The sequence below is a fragment of the Anabrus simplex genome, chromosome 2, assembly GCF_040414725.1.
Source record: "Anabrus simplex isolate iqAnaSimp1 chromosome 2, ASM4041472v1, whole genome shotgun sequence".
NCBI lineage: Eukaryota > Metazoa > Arthropoda > Insecta > Orthoptera > Tettigoniidae > Anabrus > Anabrus simplex.
Genome location: NC_090266.1, coordinates 312,450,995 through 312,463,783, shown reverse-complemented (window position 1 = coordinate 312,463,783; position 12,789 = coordinate 312,450,995). Strand labels below are relative to the sequence as shown.

Here is a 12,789-nt window from a genome sequence, read left to right as displayed (position 1 = left end):
CAAAAAATGCCTTTCCCAAAACACCAAGATACGTCACTATGAAACAGTTCTGAAGCCAGTAGTTCTATATGCAGCCGAAACCCTGTCTCTAAATGCCAACAAAGGACTCCTTGAAGAACTGGAGAAAAGAGAACGCAAAATTGTGAGAGGAATCTTGGGATCAAAGTACAGAAATGGAATCCATCAAAAGAGATCCAACAAGGAAGTCTACAGCAAAATAGAGAAAATTACCGACACAATCAGAAAAAGACGGGCATGATTTTACGGTCATCTGAAAAGAACGGACAGAAGAAAGTTAACTAAAGAAATCTTTCACTTTTTTGATTCAAACCCCAAAACCACAATTCCCTGGTTTAGAAATACCAAAGAAGACCTGCAAATGCTACATATCTCAGCTGAAGACGCCTTTAACAGAGATCCCTTCCGCAAGAAAATATTGACGAACGGGCTAAACCGAGACGAGCAACCGAAGAGAAGACACGGTGCCCCTTGGACAGAGGAGCGTAAGCAGGCCCACTCACAAAGAATGAGGGAAATTTGGGCTCTAAAGAAGGCCAAGTTCAGTGTCAAATGCAACAAGACTTAACGTGGTCCTTGATGGCCCCAGCGAATTATATATACGTATATAAAATCAACGGCAAATGATTGAATCTGAAGTACCTGTTTATATTATTTGACATGGAAAACATGCAAATATTTTTCATGAAAGGTAATACCACATTTTATGCATTTCTATACTATCATTGACTTACATCTTGAACACAGGGTTCTCCTAAACTGTGATACAATACAAGAATTAATATTATTAACAAATACATTGCAACTGGCAGACATCCTGGTGGCAATGGTTATTTACAGTAGCATGATAATGTACTAAAATTGTAACAAATTGAATAATAATAATAATAATAATAATAATAATAATAATAATAATAATAATAATAATAATAATAATAATAACAACAACAATAACAACAAAGAACATAGATACAACAGACTATTCCATGAAAACCAAATATTTCTAGAAATTGAATCAAACAAGGAATTTCTTGATAACAAAGGAAAAAAGGAAATACATTAAAATGAAGGGGGAAAAGCCCTGATAATTAAAAATGATGTATGAATAGTGTAATGTGAGAATTAAAAGCAATCACACAGAAATTAATACAAACGTTGCAGAAAATAACTATACATAACAACACAATTACAATGCAGGCACTTAGAAATTCACACAAAATTTACAAATAATCCATTACAAGCAGTGTACCAAAATAATAATCACAAGACAATCCCATATAAATTCACACACAACTTTAACATTTCCGTTGCCTTAACACTATGACTTACACTAATCTGAGAAGTAAAATGACTTGCTACTAGCCTAACATTGTAACTACACCACCCACCATCACATACAAATTATCAAATATTGAAAAATACAATATTATCAAACCGTGGTCCCTGAGAAACCCTGTTTGCCACTGGTGTTTTCACAGATCTACTTTCACTTTTGAACGGGCTGAATTTCTAGACAAATTCCAGTGAGATACCCCATTTGAATTCTAATCAGTCAAGTGTGGCAGGTTGTTGTTGTTGTTGTTGTAGTAGTTAATGTTCTATAGAAGTGTACTGCTACGTCCAAAGCTCAGGAAATAACGACCCATTACCATTTCCTAGAACGAATGTTGGAACTACAGCATGACACGTTTTGATTCAATCTGCAAGTTCCTTCCATGTTTGATTTATGTGTTTTAACTGTACTTTCCTCATTTGAGATGCTCATTACAGAAATGCATTCGAAAGTGGCTCACTGCCCTTGTAATTAGAAATCATAGAAACTACAGAGCTATGATTCCACCTGCTAAGTACTTGCTGTCCATGACAATTTCGTGGTCATAAACCAACTCCATTTCCCTCTACTGTGCCTGTTAGTCTCACACCAAACATTGTGAATTTATTCTGAGTTTTCAGGGATGTAAAATTAACCTTCATAACGATTTTGCTCATTGTTAACACTCTGAAAAATATCTAAATCAACCAAACACCCATGTTTAAAATTCAAGCACCAAATCTCATACCCTAATGACCTGACCTACATCTTATGACTTCACTGAGCCTCAAAATACCGCTATGTGAAAATGTTGTAAGGTATCGTGTTCATAACGATTCATACGGTGATGATGATGATAATGACAATAATGCTCTATTTTTGTTGTTCGTTACTGGTTACCTTATTCAGTAAAGGGCTGGGCTATAAGTTAACTGAGTTCCATGAAGGGTGGCAAGTCAACTAAAAATCTTAATTGGAGGACAAGAAGAGAAAACGTACACAGGGGTCTTAAAATTGTCTTGCCTCCTGCTCCTCTTCTACTTCTACTTGCTCCGGCAAATCGCATTTGCTACAACAACGTTGCTAGTGATAGGTCTTACCTCCCAATAAAACCTACAGTGAGGAACAGCACAATTTCCACTGATGGCTAATATTACTTAAAAATAAATACATTTCAACTGACAATTTAATCTGTAGCTTACCCTTTTTTACGACACTTCGCTTTATATTTGATGATGACAATGATACTTCTTGTTTAAAGGGGCCTGACATACAAATCATCGACCTTAACGGTACGATATCAGACTAAATGTAATGACAATTAAATTTCCAAAAATTCCCCTTTATAATGATTCTGCTGATCTCTAACACTTTAATGTAAACCCGTTGTGTTCTGCATATAGTAGTACTAATCACTGGTGCTGTAAACACATAGAGATATTAATCACAGACCCAGGGTGTTCTTCACATAATGGTACTAATTGCAAGTAAAGTCAACTCATGGCGTTCCTCGTGTGATGATACTAATCAAAGGTAAACTCATGGTTCATGATACATCATCCCTTGGATGCCCCTTTATGTCACCAGAATTCAAAACACGGTGATGAATTAATGAATGACAATGAATGAATACAAATTTAAAATAATCAGTGAATCTAACTCACAATATTGAAAGTTAAAACAATTACAAAACCCATCCACTGACTAGAATTCAAAAAGATGATGGACAATTATTATGAACTATGTGAGCAACACCCCAGGTCTGCATATGAATAATAACACAGTAAAGGTTTCCACCTATTCCATATAGTGGAACCAATCACTGGTGCTGTAAACGCATAGTGATCCACCCATGGTGATACTAATCACAAACCCATGGTGTTCTTCACATATTGCTTATTGTCAAAAGCGGTCCAAAATCCATGTCACTGGTCCTCATAATCTCGCTAATCGCTGGTAAAGCAGAACCATGAAGTTCTTCATGTAGCGGTCATATAGTGCAGTCGCTCATATAGTGGTACTAAATAAAGGCAACCCTCCAGACCCATGGTGGTTCTCACATAATGGTACTAATCACTGGTAACGCAGACCCATGGTGTTCCCCACATAGTGGTACTAACATTTGTACTCTTTCGTGTTCAAGGAAAATAGATGTAGTTTCAAGTAAAGTCGACTCGTGGCGTTCCTTGCGTGATGGTACTGTTCACAGGCAAACTCACGGTTCAAGACCCATCATTCATGTTCAAGGAAAATAGTAGTTTCAAGTAAAGTCGACTCGTGGCGTTTCTTGCGTGATGGTACTGTTCACAGGCAAACTCACGGTTCAAGACCCATCATTCATGTTCAAGGAAAATAGTAGTTTCAAGTAAAGTCGACTCATGGTGTTCCTCGCGTGATGGTACTATTCACAGGTAAACTCACTGATCAAGATCCATCATCCCTTGGTTGCCCCTTTAAGTCACCTCTTATGACAGGCAGAGGATACCGTGAGTGTATTCTTTATCTCCGTCCCCCATCCACGGGGTAATTCACTCTTTCTTCAATCAATTCATCAGTGAAAAATAACTCAAATTGGCTTCCCTCACTCTTGGCCACAGTGACGAAATCAGTTTTAATCCACTCCCATGTGAATAGTTTATTGTGCTCTTTCTGGCCCTTTTTATTAATGCCATGTTTTATTAGACACTGGAGCATGAACAGGTAGTACATTAGGCATTATAGCCTCCCTGATGCTATCAATCATTCTCCATATTTCTTCATGTTCACACTGTCAGATCATGTCTACATCAGCATAAAGATAAGCATGCAGGCTACTGAATGACCCTCCTGATCTTCTTCACCATTATCATCTGCATTTCCAGCTACATCCAGAGGAGAATCTGGTTTAAGGTATTTTCATTATCTTTTGAATCTGATTTGGATTTGGATCTATAATTTTCACCATAATGATCACAATTGGTCCATATTGACTTTAATCAATGTTATATACAGTTGAACCTGCCTTAACGGACACTTTATTCAGCAGACACCTCCCCATACAAACATCTTTCCACGGAACAGATATTTAATTTACGTAAGACATGCGTTAAATAAGCCTCGTTTAAGTGGAGCACTCGAATTATGGACATCGTCATTAATCTCATCCACTAGTCTTAAGCGGATACTTTACAAGTTCCAGGACAATTTCTTTGCACAGGGCTTTTATCTTAAAATCATTCTGAAAACATATGGGAATTCCTTCTGATTGTTTGTACTCTTTTGTGTTCAAGGAAAATAGGAAAGAAAAAAAAAAAGGTACATAGAAATGCTGATGTAGCCATGAAGTTAACTGCTTCTGTACAGGGCTCTTTCCAAACCTTTCGTTAGAGTTGTCTCTTGTTCTAATTGGTGTACAATCCGAGATTTGTAGTTGCCTAGGAATGCTACAAGTGACCATTTACACGAGTTACCAAGTGATTTTCCAGCATATCTTACATCATTCTAATCGTAACTCATATAAACATAGTTCAGTTAAACTTGTGCTGATTGTTGAGGTAGAAATACTATTGCATTTCAATTGCCCAGTAAACATGAGGACGGGATGAGGATGTTTAGATGGGAGACAAGAAAAAAATGTAGTGCGAAAGGATTTCCTGAGAGAAAAGATCCCTGAAAAATTAAACTAAGGGAAAACACAATTGTGAAGAATAAAAATGAAATTTTGAGTGGGAGGAAAACAGGAATAAAGGAATGAAGTGGGAGCCAGTTTTCACAGAAGAGAACATTACAGAATATGAGTGATTCGAATGTGTTCGTGCAAAGAAACTGTGAGCGAGTTGGCTAATGTTGCAAGAGAAAGCGCAATAAATTGCAAATAACCTGAAAGATGAGGTTAACTGAATAAAGAAAATGTCACGCTGGGTCGTTATTCCCTTTTTGAGAATATCGTAGAAAAGAAAAATGTGCTAAATTTGTGCATCCAGCTGAATGATTACATCCCGAAGCTGTAATGAATGTAGGGTTGTAAAATCACCGGTAATATCACACAGGCAAATATTTAGCCATGATTTATTTAGAATAATAAAAATAAAGATACATGCTTACATTTAAGGTGCATTCTTTGCCGTTAAAATGTCTGATTAATTTTTACAATCTTGTTTTAGCAGACACCTCTCGCAACGGATATTTTTCCATGGAACCGATGGTGTCCACAGAAGAGGGGTTCGACTATATTAAGCATCCACCTTGTCAATACAATACAATACAATACCTAGTTTAATGTCAAATACATACTGATAATACATGTTTCAAGAATATAAAAGTATTCTCTTCTTCAGCTTCTGGTTAAAATCATTCAAGCACATTAGACAAAATTACATTGAAAATGCAAACATGAATAAACATTCATATCACGGGCGGTTATTCCATGGAATGAAGGGGAATGAGTCATTCCCTTAAAAATTATTACACAAAGAAAAAATATATTTAAGCATGTTATTGCAGCCGGTATTTATTTTAAATTTTGTTATTTTATATAATGTATCTATCTATCTATCTATCTATCTATCTATCTATCTATCTATCTATCTATCTATCTATCTATCTATCTAGGTGTTCTGCCTTATGGCAGGTCTTGTCATGGGATGAACCTCTTCCACTGTTGCCTGTCCTGTGCCAAGTTTTTCATGTCCGAATATTTATTTCCTTGGATATTGTCCAACATTTGATATTTTTTCCTTCCTCTTCCTCGTTTGCCTTTCACCATTCCTTCTATTCCTTCTTTCAGTAAACAGTCCCTCCTCAAACAATGTCCGATCCAGTTCATTTTTCTCCTACTAATGGTTTGTAACATACTTCGTTCTTCTCCAACTCTTCGTAATACCTCCTCATTCCTTACCCGGTCTTCCCATTTCACTCGTTCTATTCTCCTCCATACCCACATCTCTAGTGCCTCCAATCTTCTCTCATCTTTCTTTCTCAATGTCCAAGTCCCTGCGCCATACAGCGCTATGCTCCAAATGTAACACTTAGCAAGTCTTTTCCTCAAATCTTTGTTTAGTGGTCCACAAAATAATTTTGATTTTTTCCTAAAGCCTTCTTTTGCTATGGCAATTCTTTTCTTAATTTCTGTTGTGCAATACATATCATCTCTAATCATACGTCCCAAATACTTGAAGTTACTGACTTGCTCTATTTCTTCTCCTCCTATACTAATATGACAACTTCTACCTTTTCCTCGAATTATCATACTTTTGGTCTTCTTCTTATTCATTCTCATTCCATATTCTTCTAGTTTCATGTTGAGTTTATCTAACATTTGTATCATTTCACGTTTGCTTTCTCCCATCACAACCATATCATCTGCAAATCTTATACATTCTACTCTCCTACCTCCAACACAAACTCCACTATTTCCATTAAAACTTTCATTCATTATTTCTTCGAGATAGATGTTGAACAGAGTCGGTGATAAAGAGCAGCCCTGTCTTACACCTCTTCCTAATTCAATTTCTTCACTCAACTCATCTCCTATTCTCACTCTTGCTCTCTGGTTTAAATACAAATTCCTTATTAGCCTTCTATCCCTCCAATCAACTCCATGTTTCTTCAGGATTGTCATCAATTTGTCCCATCTGACACAGTCAAAAGCCTTCTCAAGGTCAATAAATACAGCATAAACCATCCTGTTTTTCTCTATGTACCTCTCTCCTATCACTCTCTGAAGTCCAATGGCGTCTCTTGTTCCAACTCCTCTCCTGAAACCAAACTGTTCTTCACCTATAAAGTTATTCAGCTTTCCATATATCCTTCTGTTGAGCGTCCGCAGTAAGACTTTGGCTGCATGTGAAATTAGACTCAATGTCCTATGTTCTTCACATTTTTTGCTGTTCTTTTTCTTTTCCATAGGGATTAATATGATTTCACTAAAGTCCTTTGGCCATTTTCCTGTCACGTATATTTGATTACATAATCCAATCAACTCCTTTCTTCCTTCATTATTTAACGCTTTTAACAGTTCAACAGGAATCTCATCTATTCCCATTGCTTTCCTATTTTTCATCTCGTTCAGTGATGCTTCGATCTCTCTTCTCAGTATGGTTTCCCCTTTATCATCCTCTAACCATATCTTCCTCCTCTAATTCAAGTTCTTCTTCATTTGGTCGACTGTCCCGATCATATAGCCATTCTATGTATTCTTCCCATCTTTTCATTACTTCTTGGGGTTCATATATCATTGTGCCATCTGTAGCCTCTATTTCCTTATTGCTGTTGTTCCTTCTCTTTTCACTGAATACTATATTTGTTGCTTCTTTGTACATCAAGTCATATTTCCCTTCTTTCTCCAGTTCCTCTATCTCATCACACTTTTCTGTCAACCATTTCTTCTTGGCTTTTTCTGTTTCTCTTCTTAATTCATTATTTAACTTCCTGTAGTTACGCTTTCCTTCTTCTCTATTTACTGTTTTCCATTTCCTGCGTTCCTCCATTTTACTTATCATTTCTGATGTTATCTATTCCTTCTTTGCCCTTTTCCTCTCCTTGACTCCAAGCGTTTTCTTAGCTGCTTCTTTTATCCCATTTTTAAAAGTTTCCCATCTCCTTTCTACATTTTCTGTTTCATTTCTTAATGTATTATTGTTACAACACTCATCCTCTAGTTCTCTACACTTGTCTTTATCTTTCAGTTTCTCAATATTAATTCCTTCTCTCTACTTTCCTTTCCATACTATTTTCAATGTAATCATTACCTCTGCTACAACTAATATATGGTCAGAATAAATGTCTGCTCCTGGGTAACATTTAGCATTCTTTAGGCAGTTTCTGTACCGTTGTTGTATTTGTGGATCTGCCTTTACAAAACCATATTCAGCGTCAATTCCTAAAACATCATTAATGTTTACATCGTTGTCGTCGTCAGAATCACTTGAATAAGTAAGTACACTAAGTAAATTACGGCCTGTAGAGGCTTGAATATCACTTCCGCTATCACTCTCACATTCAGTTTCCACTAATTCATTAGACTATTTCCATTTGAACGATCATCGGCATATAATTCTTCTAAAATATCGTCGTCAGCTAACACCGTATTCCGCGGGCGCTCCATCTTGTCATTGACTGAACCGGCAGGAAGAAAGTCGACGTTTCGAAACTAAATCAAAGAATAAAAGAGGCCGTGAATAAAAGAAAAGTGGCAGATATACATCTACGATTTATTCTACTCAATGTGCACGTCCGAAATAGTTCAAGATATGGTCAAGAGATGTCACGGGAAGACCGAAAACAATGTCGTGAATAAAACCGAGATTTCTCGGGGCCCGTCACCTACCGCTGGCGAGCGTACTACGAGATTTCTTGGGGCCCGTCACCCATGTGTTAATAATGCCCCAGAAATTTGACGCACTGGTCGTTGGCGGCTTCATTTGTCACGTTTTAAATTCTCTTTGAAATTTGTCTCTGGTTTTCAAAATTCCGTAGCTGACGCATTGTCCCGCCTCTTTGAAGATCATCATCCTACTGATTCTGAGATAAACCACCTTCCGGTTGCTACTGTCAATTCTGTTTCTTCTCTCATAAATTTCCCTGTCTCTTTTCAGTGATGTCAAAACCATCAGAACCTTGATCCATACTGTCAACAATTAAAAAACGATATTTCTTCTAATATTTATTCTGGTCCCTTTCATATTGTAAATCAACTCATTGTCTTCAAACCTACCCCTCGGGCTACTCCTCGTGATATTTCAACTTTTTCATGGGTCCTCTGGTGGACATTTTGGAATGGCCAAATATTTTTCTCGGATTGCCTCTCAGTTTTATTGGCCCCAAATGCGAAAGGATGTTTTCTCTTGGGTCCGTTCTTGTGACCTATTAAAGCCCTCAAATCATCAACCTTTCGGGACATATGCTGCCTCCCCATCTACTTACCAGGCGGAGAAATTCTACATCGATATTGTCGGTCCTTTGGTTAAATCTTCCAAATCAAACTCCTACATATTTACCTTATTGGATGGTTTTTCAAAATTTCTTGTTGTACATCCATTACATAACATTTCTTCTCAGATTATTATTAATTTACCAACTAATCAAGTTTTTTCTCTTATAGGCATTCCAAAAATTCTAGTCTCTGATAATGCCGCTATTTTTAATTCGTTTTTCCTATGGAATCAAAAAAGTTTGTCCCTCACCTTATCACCCTCAGGCAAATATTGTTGAGCGTTACCACCGGAATCTTTAATCTTTTCTTTCCATCTTTCATTCCCAAGATCAAAAAACATGGGATACCGAACTTCCTTACTTTTGTTAACTTTAAATGCTACTGTTAACGACCTCCTTTTCTCCTACCAAGCTATTCTTGGGAAGAGATCTTCATACTCCTCTATCTTTAAATAGGAATTTGCCTTCTTTATTGCATACCCCTCCTCATCTGCTTACTGACTCTCTATTATAGGAAGCTCCTCGTAATTTAAATCATGTGAGAGATCTTCACAGAAAAACGTGTCATTCCCGCCTCCGCCCTACCAACTTTCAGATCTTTGTTCAAGTTTTGTTAAAATACCACCCCATTAGTTCTACCCAACATCACATTTCCGCCAAGCTTTCCCCTCATTGGATCGGCCCATACCGAATCCTTTCTTTTCCTTCTTCTGTTAATACTCAATTACAGTCTATTTCTAACCCTCAGGATATTCGGAAGGCTCATTTTTCCAAACTTTAGAAATTTTCTTCTTGAATCCTTTTTTTTTTCCTTTTTCCTTTTCCGTCCTTGGGTACGGAGGGAGAGTTCGTTCAAATTTATGCTACTTATGCTTACGTTATGTCTACACTGATTTCTCTGGTCCACATTTTTGATAATTTTCCTATTTGCTTTCTGTTTTGGCCCACCCAGTCCCTTTCCCCTCCACCCACACATACATGATGTCAGACTCCCCCATGCCTTTTTTTAAATTATAATTTCTGTCACTTGGAGTCTCGTTTTGGCTTTTTTTCAAATTTTCATGGGAAATTCTCTATATTGTACCAGGAACAGCAGTACGGAACCAATTCCCCGCAGTTAAAATTTAAAACTTAGCGCTACGCGCCGGCCCAGCAGCGGAAGACAGCCAGGGACAGCGAGCAACCTGTGCGTGTGACGTAGAGCGGGTTGACATCACAGCCTGCCTCCCTGTGACAGAGAAAGAGCCTACGTCAGCATGGAATATTCAAAAGTTTCTTCGGCTAATAACTTCCCTCACGGTAATAATTGGGTAAAATCAACTACATCATGTAGTTCCATATTTTATCTCTATTCCTACAAGGTTTGGTAAAAATCCGGCAACAGACAACAAAGTTTTTGAGCGAAATGTAAAGACATATTTTGGCTTGGATCGGTATAAATTGAGATCTACTTCCCTCAGCATAACAGTGTCAGAGTGTGTGTGGAATTCGTGCAGCGAGCAGCGGGCGAGAACACGGATCCTCTATGCCACAGCCGGTTGGCTCATGAGGTCCGCTACGCTACGCTAGTGATAGTCTCATTTCGCCAAGTTAAAGACTTAAACTCCACAGTACTGAGTTCAGACTTATAAGAATTTCAATGCTACACGAGTGATAATCTCATTTTGAGACAAACTCCACATTCAAACTTATAAATATTTCAGCGAGTTACAAGGATAGTCTTATTTTGCCGAGTCTTCGACTTAAACTTTACGACACTGTGTGTGGACTTGAAAATTTCCTGTGATTCACGAGTGATAGAATCTAGTCTCAGTTAAGATTGATTTAAATTTTAATGGTGATTTATTAGGACAGATGTTTCAAACTTATATTTCTTACAAGTGTTTATAACCCATGATTGATGAAACAATCCGAACAGTGATAAATTGTGAACGGTATTTGCTTTGCCAACTAATTGAAATATTTTGCAAATTTTGTGTGTCAGATTTAGAACTTTTCAGACTGTGACAAGTGATTAATTAATGAATTAATTTTGATCTATGACTGTGTCATCGGACTTGTAGAAATCATGGAATTTTCCAATATCTCGTGTATTCAGAGTAGACATTGGACCGCGATTATTTTCAATCCGTGTACTACGCATTTAATCTGTGCAGACATTGAACTGTGAGTTAATGGTAAACTGTGAAAGGCTTATTCGAACTGTGCATTCGCTATAGACAATGAGCCGTGTGTTAATGACTGACTATGGATATTTATTTAGGCTGTGCATTTATAGTAGACATTGAACTGTGTTAAGAGACGAAACAAGTAATTGAGCTGTGCACTCGTGGTAGGCATTGAACTGTGTTAAAAAATTAATTACGTATTCGAACTTTACATTCATGGTAGACAGACTGTGTTTAAGGTGCACATTTACCATGAAATTAAACTGTTTATTCGCGACTATCAATGAACTGTGCATTTAAACTGCGGAGTTTTTTTTGTGTGTGATCAAACAACGGACGGTGGAAGAGTGAAACCCATTTCATTTCATTTCATTTCAAATTAATGAACCAAATCGGTTTACAAGTGAAACATTTTCTTTTTCAAGTGACTGAGTTAAAATTGCACGTAACCCTAAACAAATATTTCATGTGTGATGATTTCAAACTGTTTCAAGTATCACATTTCCTTTAGTCAATTTTACTGACATCTGATTACGTTACACTACCAGTGATTCCTTCGTTCAGCATTCAAATCTGTTACTCAAGGAAACTCTTTCCGTGTCCCAGGTGCTAATGTGTACAGTAGGGTGTCCCTTATTTTTCAAAGGTTTAATTTTGCAATGCATAGGTTGTTGTTTTATTCATTTGGGCCTAAAACAACCGAAAACTCTTTTTTCGTTGTTTGGAACAGTGCAACCCGTGCCGACTAGCGCGCAAACGTATCCATACAATTTGCGTCACAAGAGTGGCGCGCTCTCATTGTTATTGTCACTTAGTTTTCGCTTATCGGGTAGCTATCACGGATTGTTTTATATTTTGAAGATGTCAGTGGAACTAAGGAGCAATTATAAAAGCATTTTCTTGGTTGGTGAAGTAAATCACAAACTAACAGGCGCAAAATTACCATCTAATCATTACGGAGGAGGATAGGTTACCTAGGAGAATAATGGACAGCTATGGAGGGTAAGAGAAGTACAGGTAGACCAACGCGACGATGGTTAAACACACTTTCTAACGATTTATATATAAGAGGTATAGAAGTAAATGAGGCCACAACACTAGTTGCAAATCAAGGATTGTGGCGACGTTTAGTAAATTCACAGAGGCTTGCAGACTGAACGCTGAAAGGCATAACAGTCTATAATGATGATGAATGTATGTATGATGATGTAACAAACATTGATGCTGATAATAAAATGTGGATAGCTATTTACAGGTGAAGCTGAATATGAACTGATTGGTAAAGGTTATATATATGTAAATCAAAGGAAGAATTTAAGAACCTAGATTTCGTAAAGATGGATGAAAGTAAGAAATATGATTTTTATAGTTGATTCCACC

At 37.2% G+C, this 12,789-nt stretch overlaps 1 protein-coding gene across 4 annotated transcripts in view; it reads right to left on the bottom strand.

The window, feature by feature from the left end:
• Window positions 1–12,789, bottom strand: part of Magi (membrane associated guanylate kinase, WW and PDZ domain containing protein magi) — a 670,891-nt gene that overhangs the window by 364,679 nt on the left and 293,423 nt on the right. The gene's annotated exons all lie outside the window — the stretch shown is intronic.